Source organism: Pinus tabuliformis, chromosome 1_2 (assembly GCF_031772625.1).
Source record: "Pinus tabuliformis cultivar Carrire ecotype Pingquan chromosome 1_2, CPIR1, whole genome shotgun sequence".
Lineage (NCBI taxonomy): Eukaryota > Viridiplantae > Streptophyta > Pinopsida > Pinales > Pinaceae > Pinus > Pinus tabuliformis.
The window spans coordinates 937018924-937031739 of record NC_142298.1 but is presented as its reverse complement, the minus strand read 5'-3'; positions in this window follow the sequence as shown (position 1 = coordinate 937031739).

Genomic DNA, 12816 nt, shown 5'->3' with positions numbered 1-12816 from the left:
CATAAAATCCCTTGTATATAGATGAAGCGTTCAAAAAATAATATACAAAATTGGGACAAGATACCCTCAAAATTTTGGCTTATGTCCATAATCATGTCCAATCATACATAGATCTATCTATCGACCCAACTTAGGATGAGCGGCTAAAAATTTAACCACAGCATTGGCTACACGCCGAAGTATACGGACCCAATCCTGTGGTACCCCGACCACACGGCGCTGCACCTCCTCAGGCATATCCGCTATGGCTATCATAGGTACCCGGTGAGTTAGTCTCACCAAGTTTCTCTGAATAACATATAGGACTCTCTCTGTCTCAGTTGCCACCTCTTCGACCCCTCTTCCACGACGCCTGTGCCTCGGAAATCCATCAAGTCTCACTGGACCCACATATGGAACATGGTCATTATATTTTCTCAATATTTTGTCTTATCAAAAATATTTTTTCTAAGTTCATTTTATAATAAAAATCCAAAAAATCTTAAAAAATTTACAAAAACTTAAAAAATTGTTACCTATGTCTCCCCATGCCGCATTTGGTGGTAACACTAAGTCTCGATCTCCTCAGAAGTCCATGCCGGCGTATGGGTAGTCATCGACCGTGATGATCTGTCGATCCCACCAGGTGAAAAAATCATCATCAAAAGTCGTTGTAAGCATGTATCCACCTCCAAGGAGCTTCATCAAGTCCGCCCATCTACCCATTCATGGATCTCTAAGGCTACTGATCGATGTTGATACTTTGGGACGTAGCCTAGGTACCTTCTCGAAGAAGAATGAACACAAGATGGTTCCGTATCCAAAATTCTTCGTTTGACCCTTCTGTATAGATGTCAATTGACTCTTCATGTTTTTTAGAAGAGGCACGCACCAGTCAAACACTGTGGTAAGACACTCCACTGCCAGGCTCATAGATACTCGTTATGCCTGATGCAGGGAAGCTGACCCATTTACCTGTGCAATGGTAAATAAAAAAATCCTCAGGGATAAACTTTCCACATGTTTGATTGGAATTTGACTTCCAATCTTCTCTGGATGTCCAGGACAATATATATGGACATAGTCTTCCACTGAAAGACTACCTCTCATCCTACCAATCGAAGGCACGACCTCCCCTATTCGAGAGAGACCGGTAATAAAATATATATATTCGACCTCAATTCGTAGAGGGATCTGGTCTATCATGAAAGCGTCATCCTCTGTGCTCCAATAGTGGATCAAAAGTTCGAGCAAGCGTGTATTGGCTTTCATATTTGGCATTTTGAAGAACTTAAGTAAGCCACAACCTCTCAGCACATCCAATGCATTTTGGTCATTCATTACCTCATTATCAGTAGTGGTATGCTCCCTTTCCCTCCAAGTGATAGTCATCCTGCAAAAAATTGGAGTTTCAACCATTAGTTTTTATGTCAAAACTTTAACTCGCATACACACGAGTTCCCTTTACACACAGTCACATGTAGGTCTGTCATATATGCAGGTTGTTCACATCCGAACCACGTATATGCATAGTTGAATTTTTTGGCATAGTTTCCCATGATCAAAACTTTGAAAAAACTTCTAAAAACTTTGCAAACCATTTTCCTCTGCATCTTGCATACTAGCCTTCATTCAAAAATACATTAGCCGTAGGGTCGACCCTGCTATGGGATAAAATGCACGGGATAAAAACTACCCTCAAAAGTCTTCCCGGGACTTTCGATAGACCGTAAGGTTATCTGAAAAAGCTACCTGTTACACACATGTTCATCTATTAGACATGTATTTACAGGATATGGAGAAAGGATCACCTTTGATTCTTTCTAGATTCGCTTGGGGATCTCTGTGCAGTAAGAAGAACTCCTAACTGGCTCCAAGATGATTCCTACACAAAAGAACGAAGCAAACCAATCACAACATATACTTCTGACAATTAATGTAAGAATCCGTAACAAACATGTATAAATGTGTAACTTATCTACTCAACACAACAAGCATCAAAATGAACAAATAAATGCACAATATCATCGACACTTTGGAGTAGGGAACACAACCGGACTCCTATATTCAAAATAGAAGAGTGATTACAACAAACCTGTTGTATCAGCCTTCCTTATCCCTTCTTCCTCTCTCTCTCTCTCTCCTTCTTTCAGCTAGCTCCTTCAAGAATATGACAGTATCACAACAGCACCATGTGCTATCCTTCTAAATGCTCTAACCCTTTTGCAATGGCCCTCTCGTTGCTTATATAGCAATCGATTTAGGGCTGCCCAACTCCACCTGTAGTTCATTTGGGCAAAAACCATGAACCTGCCTTGTTTACCAGCTTTTTCCCATTTGCCTTTGTTTCCATAATAGAATTTCTCCAAATATCTTGATTTTTGGAGTTTCCCTGCGTTCTTGCACAAATTTAGGGATTTAATATCTGGATATTTAATGGCATATTCGTTGGCATAACCTCTTGAACATCACTTAAGCTCACTAATGCTCCACCTAGTCTAACAACAAGAGTTAGCAGGTTGACTAACGCTCCTTTATGCTTGTAAACAAGCTTTATAAAGTAGGTTGTCAGTGTACAGAGAGCATTAGTGTGGATTCTAGGCCTGCAACTGTGGTCATTCATTCAGTCATCTTGTCTTTCTCCTTAGTCCTATAACAAATGCCCCCTAAATTATGAGATCAGAGGCAGAGACTATGGCTGAAATACTTTATGAAAATACTATAGTTTGCTGTCAAAATCTTTGTAGAGAGACAGAGAAGTTTCTGGCGGTAAGGAAAACCTGATACAACAAAAGTAGATATATATGAACTGATAAAATCATGTCCTGAGTTGGGAATTCCCATGCTCAGTAGCTATGTCAGAGTAATTTTCTCCTCAAAGATATAACAATGCTGGCTGCCCATATGGCACAGGGCTGGTCGAGTTTCATAATAGATTATCCTGAAATGGCTATCTTCAAAGAACAATATCGCAGCTTGGGAGAGGAAACAAGGCTGAATGATGCAAGCCTCTACCCAAGGTCTTGATTCCTGCTTCATCAAACAACATAGATTGGTACACGTGATAAAATGAGTTGACGTTGAACATGCATGAAATCATTTGATTACCAGCCAAAAATGGAGACTATTAACAAATTTGAGGAAGGCCACCGATAATGGTGATGGTCTCCAAGATGCACAGTGCAAACTAGTGAGTGTGAAAGATTTTTTGTCGTCGAACACTCGTAGAATCGCTTAACCAGGAGCCAATAATGAGAACCCGTGATCAAGCACGAGGTAACCTGCCACTAATGTCTGAAAGCACCAAGGCACTGAATGTGTTTCTGGGTTACCTTCCTAGATAGAGTGTTGAAGTCGATAGGAAGGAACCTGTCGAAAGGTAGGTAATGACGTGTCTTACATCAGTCGACACGAAACTGGACAAAGATGATTTTGTTTTTTGAAGAATCTTTTGAGTTTTTGGGTCTAAATGATGGAAGGCATGATGAAAGGATATGTAGGGTCAGTTGATGGAGGAAACAAGTACGGACCCTTGAACAATAGAAGGCACGACAACGGTTTTAACCAGACAGCACTAGACTCATGAACACTATAGAGTGTTTAAGATACGAAGATGCAATGGCATCACGGTATATAGGCTAAAAACTCATAGGTTGGTAGGGTTCATATTGAAAGGCTATCAATGACGGTTTATCTGAGGGAGTGCCATGTTCAAGGGAACTTTTGCTGCCAAACCACGCTTCAGGATACGGTTGTATTTCCACTTTCCCCGTCTGATTTTTAATGAGTCCAGACAGGTAAACTCATCGATCTTTTCATGTTTAAAGAGTCTGAAAAGGATCACAAAAAGAATGACTCTTTTCCCTATCTGATTAGTTTAATGAGTCGAGGCAAGCAAACTTGTCGATTTTTTCATCTTTTAGAGTCTAAAAAGTATCATAAAAAGAACGACTCTATATCTTGTCAGTGTATTTAAAGAGTCTAGACTAGACAACTCGGTGATCTTTTCATCTTTAGAGAGTTTGAAAAGATCGTAAAGAGAGACTCCATGGTGGTCCCTTTGTCATAGTTGTTAACCGGGTGCGACAAAAGGTTAATAGTATACCCGTATCAGTTACTTTTCTGTATTTAATCTATTGGACCCGGATAAAGAGAAACCTTTTTCCAATAGATGTCGACCTCATTTTGTTATGAGTACGAGGCGACAGACTAAACTCGTGTTTTGTCGTCACAGTTTAACGAGCTCAATAACAAAATCTTAGGATTTTTCATTTTTAAGAAGCTTGAAAAAAGTACCTGAAAGAATGCTCGGGTCATCTTTAGCATGTTTAACGAGCAGCAAGACATAGCTCGGGATTTTTTCAGTTTAAAGAGCGAGAAAAAAGTGCCTAAAAAGGATGCTCCGTTGGTCTTTTTCAGTTTATGAGCTGGAACAAGATCAAAAAAGAGGTTCTCAGAGAATCATTTGCATATATTTAACGAGTGCAAATGATGAAAAAATCAGGGATGTTTATATTGTTTAAAAAGCGATAAAATATCCCTAAAAGTCCTTTACGGATTGTGGTATATATGTTTAACAAGCCCTACTACAAAAACTCTGAGATGTCTAAATTTTTTAAAGAGCAATAAAATGTCTCCAAAAGTGCTCTATCTATCGTTGCATAGATTTAATGAGCGCAACGACAAAAGCTCGTGGAAGTTTATATTTTCTAAAGAGCAATAAAATATCCCTAACAATGCTCTGTAGCCGAAGTATATGCCTAGTGCCATACTAGGCATAATACTTCTTTAAGTAGAGCCCATTCCTGGGCTCCTTAAGCGGGACTCCTTCCCAGTCCTATAATTCGTATGCCCCTTTTGAGAGGACTTTCTTGATGATGTAGGGACCTAGCCATAATGGTTGGAGTGTGCCTAACCCCAAGAGATCATGTTTTTTATCATAGACTAACACGAGGTCACCCTCTTGGTAAGAACGAAGCTTAAATTTTTTGTCAAATTGGGATTTGACACGATGCTTGTGAGCTTCAAGTGCTAGTTCGGCATCTCGACGAGTTTCGTCCAACTAAGCAAGGTATAGTAAGCATTCTTCTTTGGCAGTAGTGCCGGGTAGGAGTTCAACGACTAGTTTTAGGGAAGGGATCTGACACTTAATGGGTAGAACGACTTCTAGGCCGTACACCAGTTGAAAGGGTGTAAAGCCCGTGGCAGTCTTTACTGAAGTTTGGTATGCCCATAACGTTGAATATAACATTCGGTGCCAATTGGTTTTATGGTTTCCTACCAACCTTCGGATCATGGTTTTCAAGACGCCATTAACGGCTTCTATTTGACCATTAGCTTGGGGGTAGTAAGAGGAAGATTGATACTGATGGAATCCAAGTAGCAATGTTAAATCAGACATCATATGGTTCTGGAAGTGAGATCCATGGTCTGTAACGATTGTACTGGGTACACCAAAACGACAGATAACCTGATTAAACAGGAATAGTGCCGCAGTTTCTCCATCGGCGCTGTAGGTAGGAAGGGCTTAAGCCCATTTCGTAAAATATTCCACAACTACTATGATATAGTTGTGTCCAGCAGAGGAAACAGGATTACAGGTGACAAAGTCGATCCCCCATTTAGCAAATGGGCCAACGGAAACTACTGGGTGCAATAGGGCCGGAGGGGTGCACATTTTCTTTGTGAATATTTGACAAGGATGGCATTGTTGTATGGCCTTGACACAATCTTTGAACAAGGTCGGCCAGTAATAGCCTACGTGCAAGATTTTCTGTGCAGTAGATATGCCAGAAAGATGACCGCCACATGCCCCAGCATGGCAGTCATTCAAAACGTGCTCTGCCTCTTCGTGAGTGAGGCACCATCGAAGAACTGTATCCACACCGCGACGATATAACGTATCGTTAAGCACTAGATAGTGTCGTGCTTGGTGATGGATGCGACGACGGTCGCCTGACGTGAGTTTGGGGCAGAACCGTTGTGCTTGGAGGTAGACAAGAATGTCTCCATACCAAGGATCGGTGGTGTTGATAAGATAGATAGCTTCATCCGGTAAAGGATCATGGGCTATCTCATTTGGATCGATGATGGGAAGGTCCAACAAAAGCTCAAAGACTAATGAGTTCTTTGCCTTGGCTGCTGTGAAAACCAAATCAAATTGTTGGAGGATGACAATCCATTTCGAATATTTTCCTCCAATTACTTGACGAGACAAAATATGTCTCATGGGATTCTCCAGGGCAATAACAGTAGTCTGTCGCAACATGATATAGTGTTAGAACCGATTGATAGCAAAGACGACTGCTAGTGACAACTTTTCCACATGTGAATATTTGAGCTCAAGTCCAGCTAGGCCTTTGGAAAAATAATAAATCACATGTTCACTCTGGTCATCGTGTGTTTGAACCAAGACCATTCCAGGGGAGGATGGCGAGGCTGCCAGGTAAAGACGAAATTTGCAACTATAGTCGGGAGCACTAAGGAGAGGAGTGGATATAAGTGCCTTTTTCAAGGCATCAAATGATCGTTGAGCTTGCTCGTCCCATATATACGACACTTTTTTCTTAAGTAGGTGCATGAAACCTTTTGTCAATTCGGCATAATTGACGATGAATCATCGTAAAAAGTATGCTTTCCCCTGCAAATGTTGGAGCTGAAGGACGGATTGTGGTTCTGGAAATTGAACAATTGCTTTTACCTTATCAGGATCAACCCTAATCCCGTACTTGGAGACAATGAATCCAAGTAAGCTTCTAGATTCGACGAAGAAAACACATTTATGCGAATTCAGGTGGATGTTGTAAAACCAGCACCTTAGAAAGATTGCTCTTAAATGATTAAGGGGCTACGTTCATAACTTGGAATGGGTTGGGAGGTCATCCAAGTAAGCTTGAAAAATATGCCTAATATTGTGAAATGCGTAATCCATGGTTCTTTGAAAAGTTGCTTCTGCATTCTTTAGATCAAATGGGAGTTCTCTATAGGAAAAGACACCCCAAGGGCACACGAAGGCAGTTTTATGCTGGTCGTTGGGTTTTATAGAAATATGGTTGTAACCTGAGAATCCATCCATAAAGGAAAATGATTGACAGTCTGCACAATAGTCGATGATTTGGTCGATGAACGGTGTTGAATAATTATCCTTTGGACACGCGGCATTCAAGTCTTGGTAATCGACACATACACGGATGGTTCCTAGTTTTTTATCTACAGGAACCAGATTGGAAACCAATTCTGTTAAAGGAACGGGATAAACAAAACCAACATGTAACGATTTTTCAACTTCGGTTTTTATTGCTGTCATTTTGCAGGGATGGACTGGTCAAAGTCTTTGACAGACAGGTTTTACATTATCATAAAGCTTGATTTCATGCTCGACAATAGAAGGATCTATGCCAGGCATTTCCTCGTAAGACCATGCAAATACATTGCGGAATTCCTTAAATAGGCAGGTGAATTGCAATCAGCTCCAACTTGGATGTTTTCCACGATTCCTGTCTTGACAAAAATATCGATGAGCAATGTCTTTGAAATATTGCCCATGTTTCCTTCCGCATCCAAAGTTTGGATGGTGGTGTAGGGAGAGGAAACGATTTCTGGTATGTTAGGAGACAGGATTTGCAAAGGCATCATGTTCGAATCAAAGATCGACACACGATGGTGCCAATCCTCCCAAGGTCGATCTTCTAAACTCATGACCTCTCAGATAGCTTCATCCGTAGGTAGGACTTGATCGAGGAGGTCGAAAGAAGGTGCGGTTGTGGAAGGGGCGGTGGTACCGTCGGCCGCAACCGACATGACTGGAGGCTCAGATGCAGATTGAATGGCTTGGTAGGCTAACTTAGCTGGTGACAGTGGCATCTGGTCTCTAAAGGTGTCAAGGTCCAAAGGAGCTGGCAGGATCCATGGATCGGCCATTTCATGAGAAATAGATGAAAGCCTGTGGACTAATTGCGGAACCTGGGGCAGCTGCAGAGGAAAACAACCCATCATGGAGGAAGCCTTCAATAGACCGGTACCTAAACTGACATAGCGGCCAGTTCCACCTCCTACTAGGGGTACAAAGCCACTTGGTAATGGGGAATAATCAGGGGTGCAGAAAGACAATTGATCCACTGTAATGACCTTTCCATCCAATGGAAATTGGATGATACAAAAGACAGTGGATACGACGGCCGTCATGGCATATGTCCAACTATGACCCAGCAACAGATTATAGTCGAGTTCCTTGTTCACGACTTCTATGTCCACCATTACTGTTTTCCTAGTGAAAGTGATGGGAAAACTAGCTAAGTATCCTTTTGGGACAAAGGTGTGGCCGTCGAAAGCTTTAAGGGAGTTCAATGGTGGGGAGAGGGTTGGAGAACTGAAGGCGAGCCAACATGAAGCCGACACGACGCAGGTTGAAGCACCTTCATCTATCACAGTTTGGTGTATACCTTTACCTTTCGAAGTGATATGCACCTGAAATGCAAGCTGGTGGGAAAGGGGAGGTTTACACCTGTCCATGTTGAAAATAACAAGCATGGAATCCACAGGGTCAATACCCTCGATAGCTGAAAGCAAAGCTTTCCTTTGGCTAGGGCATGTTTGTAATACTTCGAGTGTCGACATGGCTGACTACACTTGCATGAAATCCTCTACGATATTGTAGTGTTGGGGCAGCACGTGTAGATTTGTTGTGCGTTGTGCGTCGAAGTGCCCCCTTGGGGGGTTGAATTACAAAGTCCTCAACCGGCCTTTCGATTCACAAATTGTTGGGCGGTGATGGGTTTTGACCTGCGGATGGTTCTGCTACCAGAGCGACAGGAGCTTCATAAGATTTGGCTCTTATGGTTAGTTCTACCATTTCAAATGTGTAAACGGTAGAGCTTCCTTCACCAACTGAAGGTTGTTGCAAACCGTCATTGCCCCCTGATATGGGTTGTGGTTGGTTGGCAACGAGATGTTGCTACTGTTCATTAGGAAAAGGATTTCTAGGGATTGCAGGTGTCTTACCAGAATCTTTCTTGGTAAGGTAATCCGTGCATTCTTGAAGATGCGGACAACGTTAGGTTACGTGATCTTCAGGACAGAGTTTGTGTGAATAGTTGGTGCCTTTATCCTTTTCCACATCAGTAGGTGCAATGGCCTTTTGTTTCGGGTTGGGCTGCTTAGATGACTGCTCCTCAGAAGGAGCAATCTTATTCTGTTTCTTCTTGTTCTTGCCACTGGATTTCTATGTAGACTGCACAGAGTTAATCGCAGTGGTAGGAAGAGTAGTCGTTTTGGTAGAGTGGTCCACTGCCAACTTGGCAACAAAACCACTGAGTTGTTTTACAGTGACCCCAGAGGTTGCACCAATGATCCCATTGGCATGCGCTCCAGGGCACTAAGTGGTGGGAGGATTGGGGTTACCGAGAGCATCGGGGATAATGTCGTAGAGAGTTCCAGACTATGAATAAATCAAATCTAAGTGCTAGGCATGACGTATGGATTGGTCCTCTGTGACCGCACCACCTAGAGCGACATCTCTAGCGATTTGTGGGAGCAACGACTTACAGAACCAGTCTGTTAAGAGAAAGTCAGGGATGGGAGCTTTGACTAACCTCCACCTACGTCTCCATTCGTGGATGTGATCGAAGATGTGGGTGGCGGTATCCTGACGAAACAAAGTAAGGAGCTCTATCCCTGTCTCATAGCGGATAGGTAACTGAAAGTGCTTTAGGAACTCCATCGCTAAAGCATCGAAGGTATTCACTAACACACGTGGTAACTCAATATACCACTTTACAGCATTACCAGTGAGGGTGCGGGGAAAAAGGCGCAATCGGATACTCTCATCCACCATGGAGTTAGAAACACATCATAGATGGTAGGTGGTGACATGAGTGCCTGAATCCTCCCCTTGTTTTTCGTTAAACTTAGGAATATCCGCCGGTATTTTATGTGGGATCGGCGGCCATTGTAGGTTGTGGTAGATGGGGTCGTTTGTCAACTTGTATAAGTTGGGGATATCCAATGTTGCCAAAAAAGGCAAATTGTTGGGTGCCCCCGACTCGGACCATGGTGATGACGGATGACCTAAGGAGCTCTGCGCTCCTCCCATCATTTGGTTCCCCATGGTGTACATGGGCTGCGTGGTGTAGTAGTTGCTTTGTGGTACGGTGTTGTAAAGTGGATTACCATGGGGATTTTGATACTGGGGTATGAAGTTGCCCCCAGTATAAGTGGTGCCCCCTTGACTCATCTGAGTTTGTGAGTAGGGTGTCCCCATGGATTTGGTGGGGATCCCTTGTGGATTCCCAACCGACACAGAACTAACCATATGGCTTTGATTGATAGAGGGTACACTTAAGTCAATCAGCGACTGTCCGTGCATGCCTTAGAACGACGGGGGAACTGTGACATTCCCCGCCGCCATGTGCATATTGGGAACCGCCCTAGATATCTAAATCTGGGGGTTAGAACCATACATTGGCGGCCGACCTTGGTATTGGTCAATAGGAACCATGCCCATAGTGCCACATTGAGTGTTATATGGAGCACTATATGTGGCACTAGTCAAAGGTATGCTTTGGTGCACCATAGGAGTGGAACCCGGCATCTGCTGGGTTCCACTTATAGAGGATGTTATGTGAGTTGCAGTACCTGGGACAAACGGGATTGCGGGGTTCCACATTACTGGTGTTGTGATGACCGTCGACTGGGGGAGTGGTAGAGGACTCACAGTGTCTCTATAATTCCACAACCCTTGAGGTGTCTACTGAATAGATAGGAGAGTTCCTCCCACTAAAGAGTGAAGTAAAGGAACCACGAGATCAATGACAGGATCCAACAGATTTTTAAGCGGAGTGTTAAAATGAGGAAGAAATCCTTACGTGAAGAAATCCTCCAGCAAACTAGAATCGTTGGTTGTCCAGAAAGATCCGGTGTGCGATTTAGGAGACTGATTCCTCGAAGATGAGGAATCCGAGTCAGTGGATCTCGGCAGATCCTCCACGATGAGTGGAGGAAGTCCTAACAACCATCTGGATTGACGATGAGGGCCAGATGTAGCCATAATGACTGGTAAATTTTATCAGATAAATTTTAAGGTGATATTCTTTAAGTCTCAAAAACGATAGCACTCAGGTACCTAAAAATAAAAAATACACTAAATATGACAATCAGCAAACAGAGGGAAATTACCTCGTCTGATAAACACTGATTACTGGAGATTAAACCCAGTCTCTCAATGAGTAACAGAGAAGGATGGCCAAATGTATGGTTAAGGTTACTTTTGAGCTTCGCCTGAACCTCAGATTGAGGGGCCAAGTACTCTCATGAAGACGAGCACCCTCCCAAAAACTGAAGACAAAGTAGGTCCTTCCATTTGAGGTACCAGGACAGCTTGTCCCAGTCACCTTAGGTAAGTACCCAGAAGTATTGGCCACTAGAGATACCTCAAATCATAGAAATTACCAGGGGGGACATGGTCGTAGATAGCACACTGTGTGGGCAGGATACCTGAGTCCCTGACTCAGTTCCGAAATCCCCGAAGGGACCCCCGATACACATAATGCCCAAAGGAGTTGTAAAAGAAGGCGAGCTACCTTCGATTACAGTCCAATGTTGTCTTGTATTTCGCTTCGTTGTGAGTGGAGTGGTCCTGGTAATGTGAGTGCAGAAGGATTTTCCACTTGTTAACGACACTAGTTTGATTTTCAACCTTGGGAAGTTGACTCACTCTCTTATCTAACTGTCCTAATCTATCTAATGTTGGTTTGCTCAAAAAGAGTATCTAATTGATTTTAGTGTAAATTTTAGTGTACTTTATTATTTGTCTTTGGAGGGGGTGTTGATGTATGAATATGATGAGACTATCGACTCAATAAATCGTACAGAACAATTCTTTGAAAAAAAAATCAATTTCTTATGCAAACAAGTCTTATTCTACACATGTATTATTTCACATATTTATGTATTCGTCAGTGCATCTAAAGCCATTCAACACTTTTCATAACCGAAAGTTCCTTTTCAGAATATTCCCTAAACACTATTGAACCAAAACAAATCAGCCTACAACTATTTCGACAGATGGAGATGTACAGTTTATCAGCTTTTCTTTCAACAAAAATTTCTTTTATGAGAGAAAAACCAAAACATTTTCTTAAAAAATAAATTTTAAGACGCCAAATTTGTTAGCATGATACTGTTGCAGATCTTAATTTAGCGCCTGAGACAAGTTTCCCCACCTTTTGGTCCACAAAATCTCTTGAAAAACATGGAAATTGGAGACTAACGCTCTGTTTGTGCGTAAACAGAGCATTAGTTTGGCCACTAACACTCCCTATGCATAGTCAAAGAGCTTTATAAAGCTCTGTGTAGACCAGCAACCTACATTAGTGAGGGAAATAGCTCAAAAAGTGGGCTTTTGGGATCAGTTTCTGAAGAGAATGCAACTTTGCAGGATGCAACAAATTATATAGTGGATCAGAGAAGGATATGAAGAAGCGGGAAGCTCATAGAAGAGAGAAGAGATCTGAGAGGAGTCCGGGTAACCGGGAACTAAATGTATAGTCCCCAGCAGAGTCGCCAATTCTGCTATGGGGTAAAATGCACAGGATGAAAACTACCCTCGAAAGTCTTCCCGAGACTTCCGATAGACTGTAAGGTTATCTGCAAAAGCTACCTGTTACACACATGTTCATCTATCAGACATATATTGACAGGATATGGAGAAAGGATCACCTTTGGTTCTTTCTAGATTCGCTTGGGGATCTCCGTGCAGTAAGAAGAACTCCTCCTAACTGGCTCCAAGACGATTCCTGCACAAAAGAACGAAGCAAACCAATCACAACATATACTTCTGAC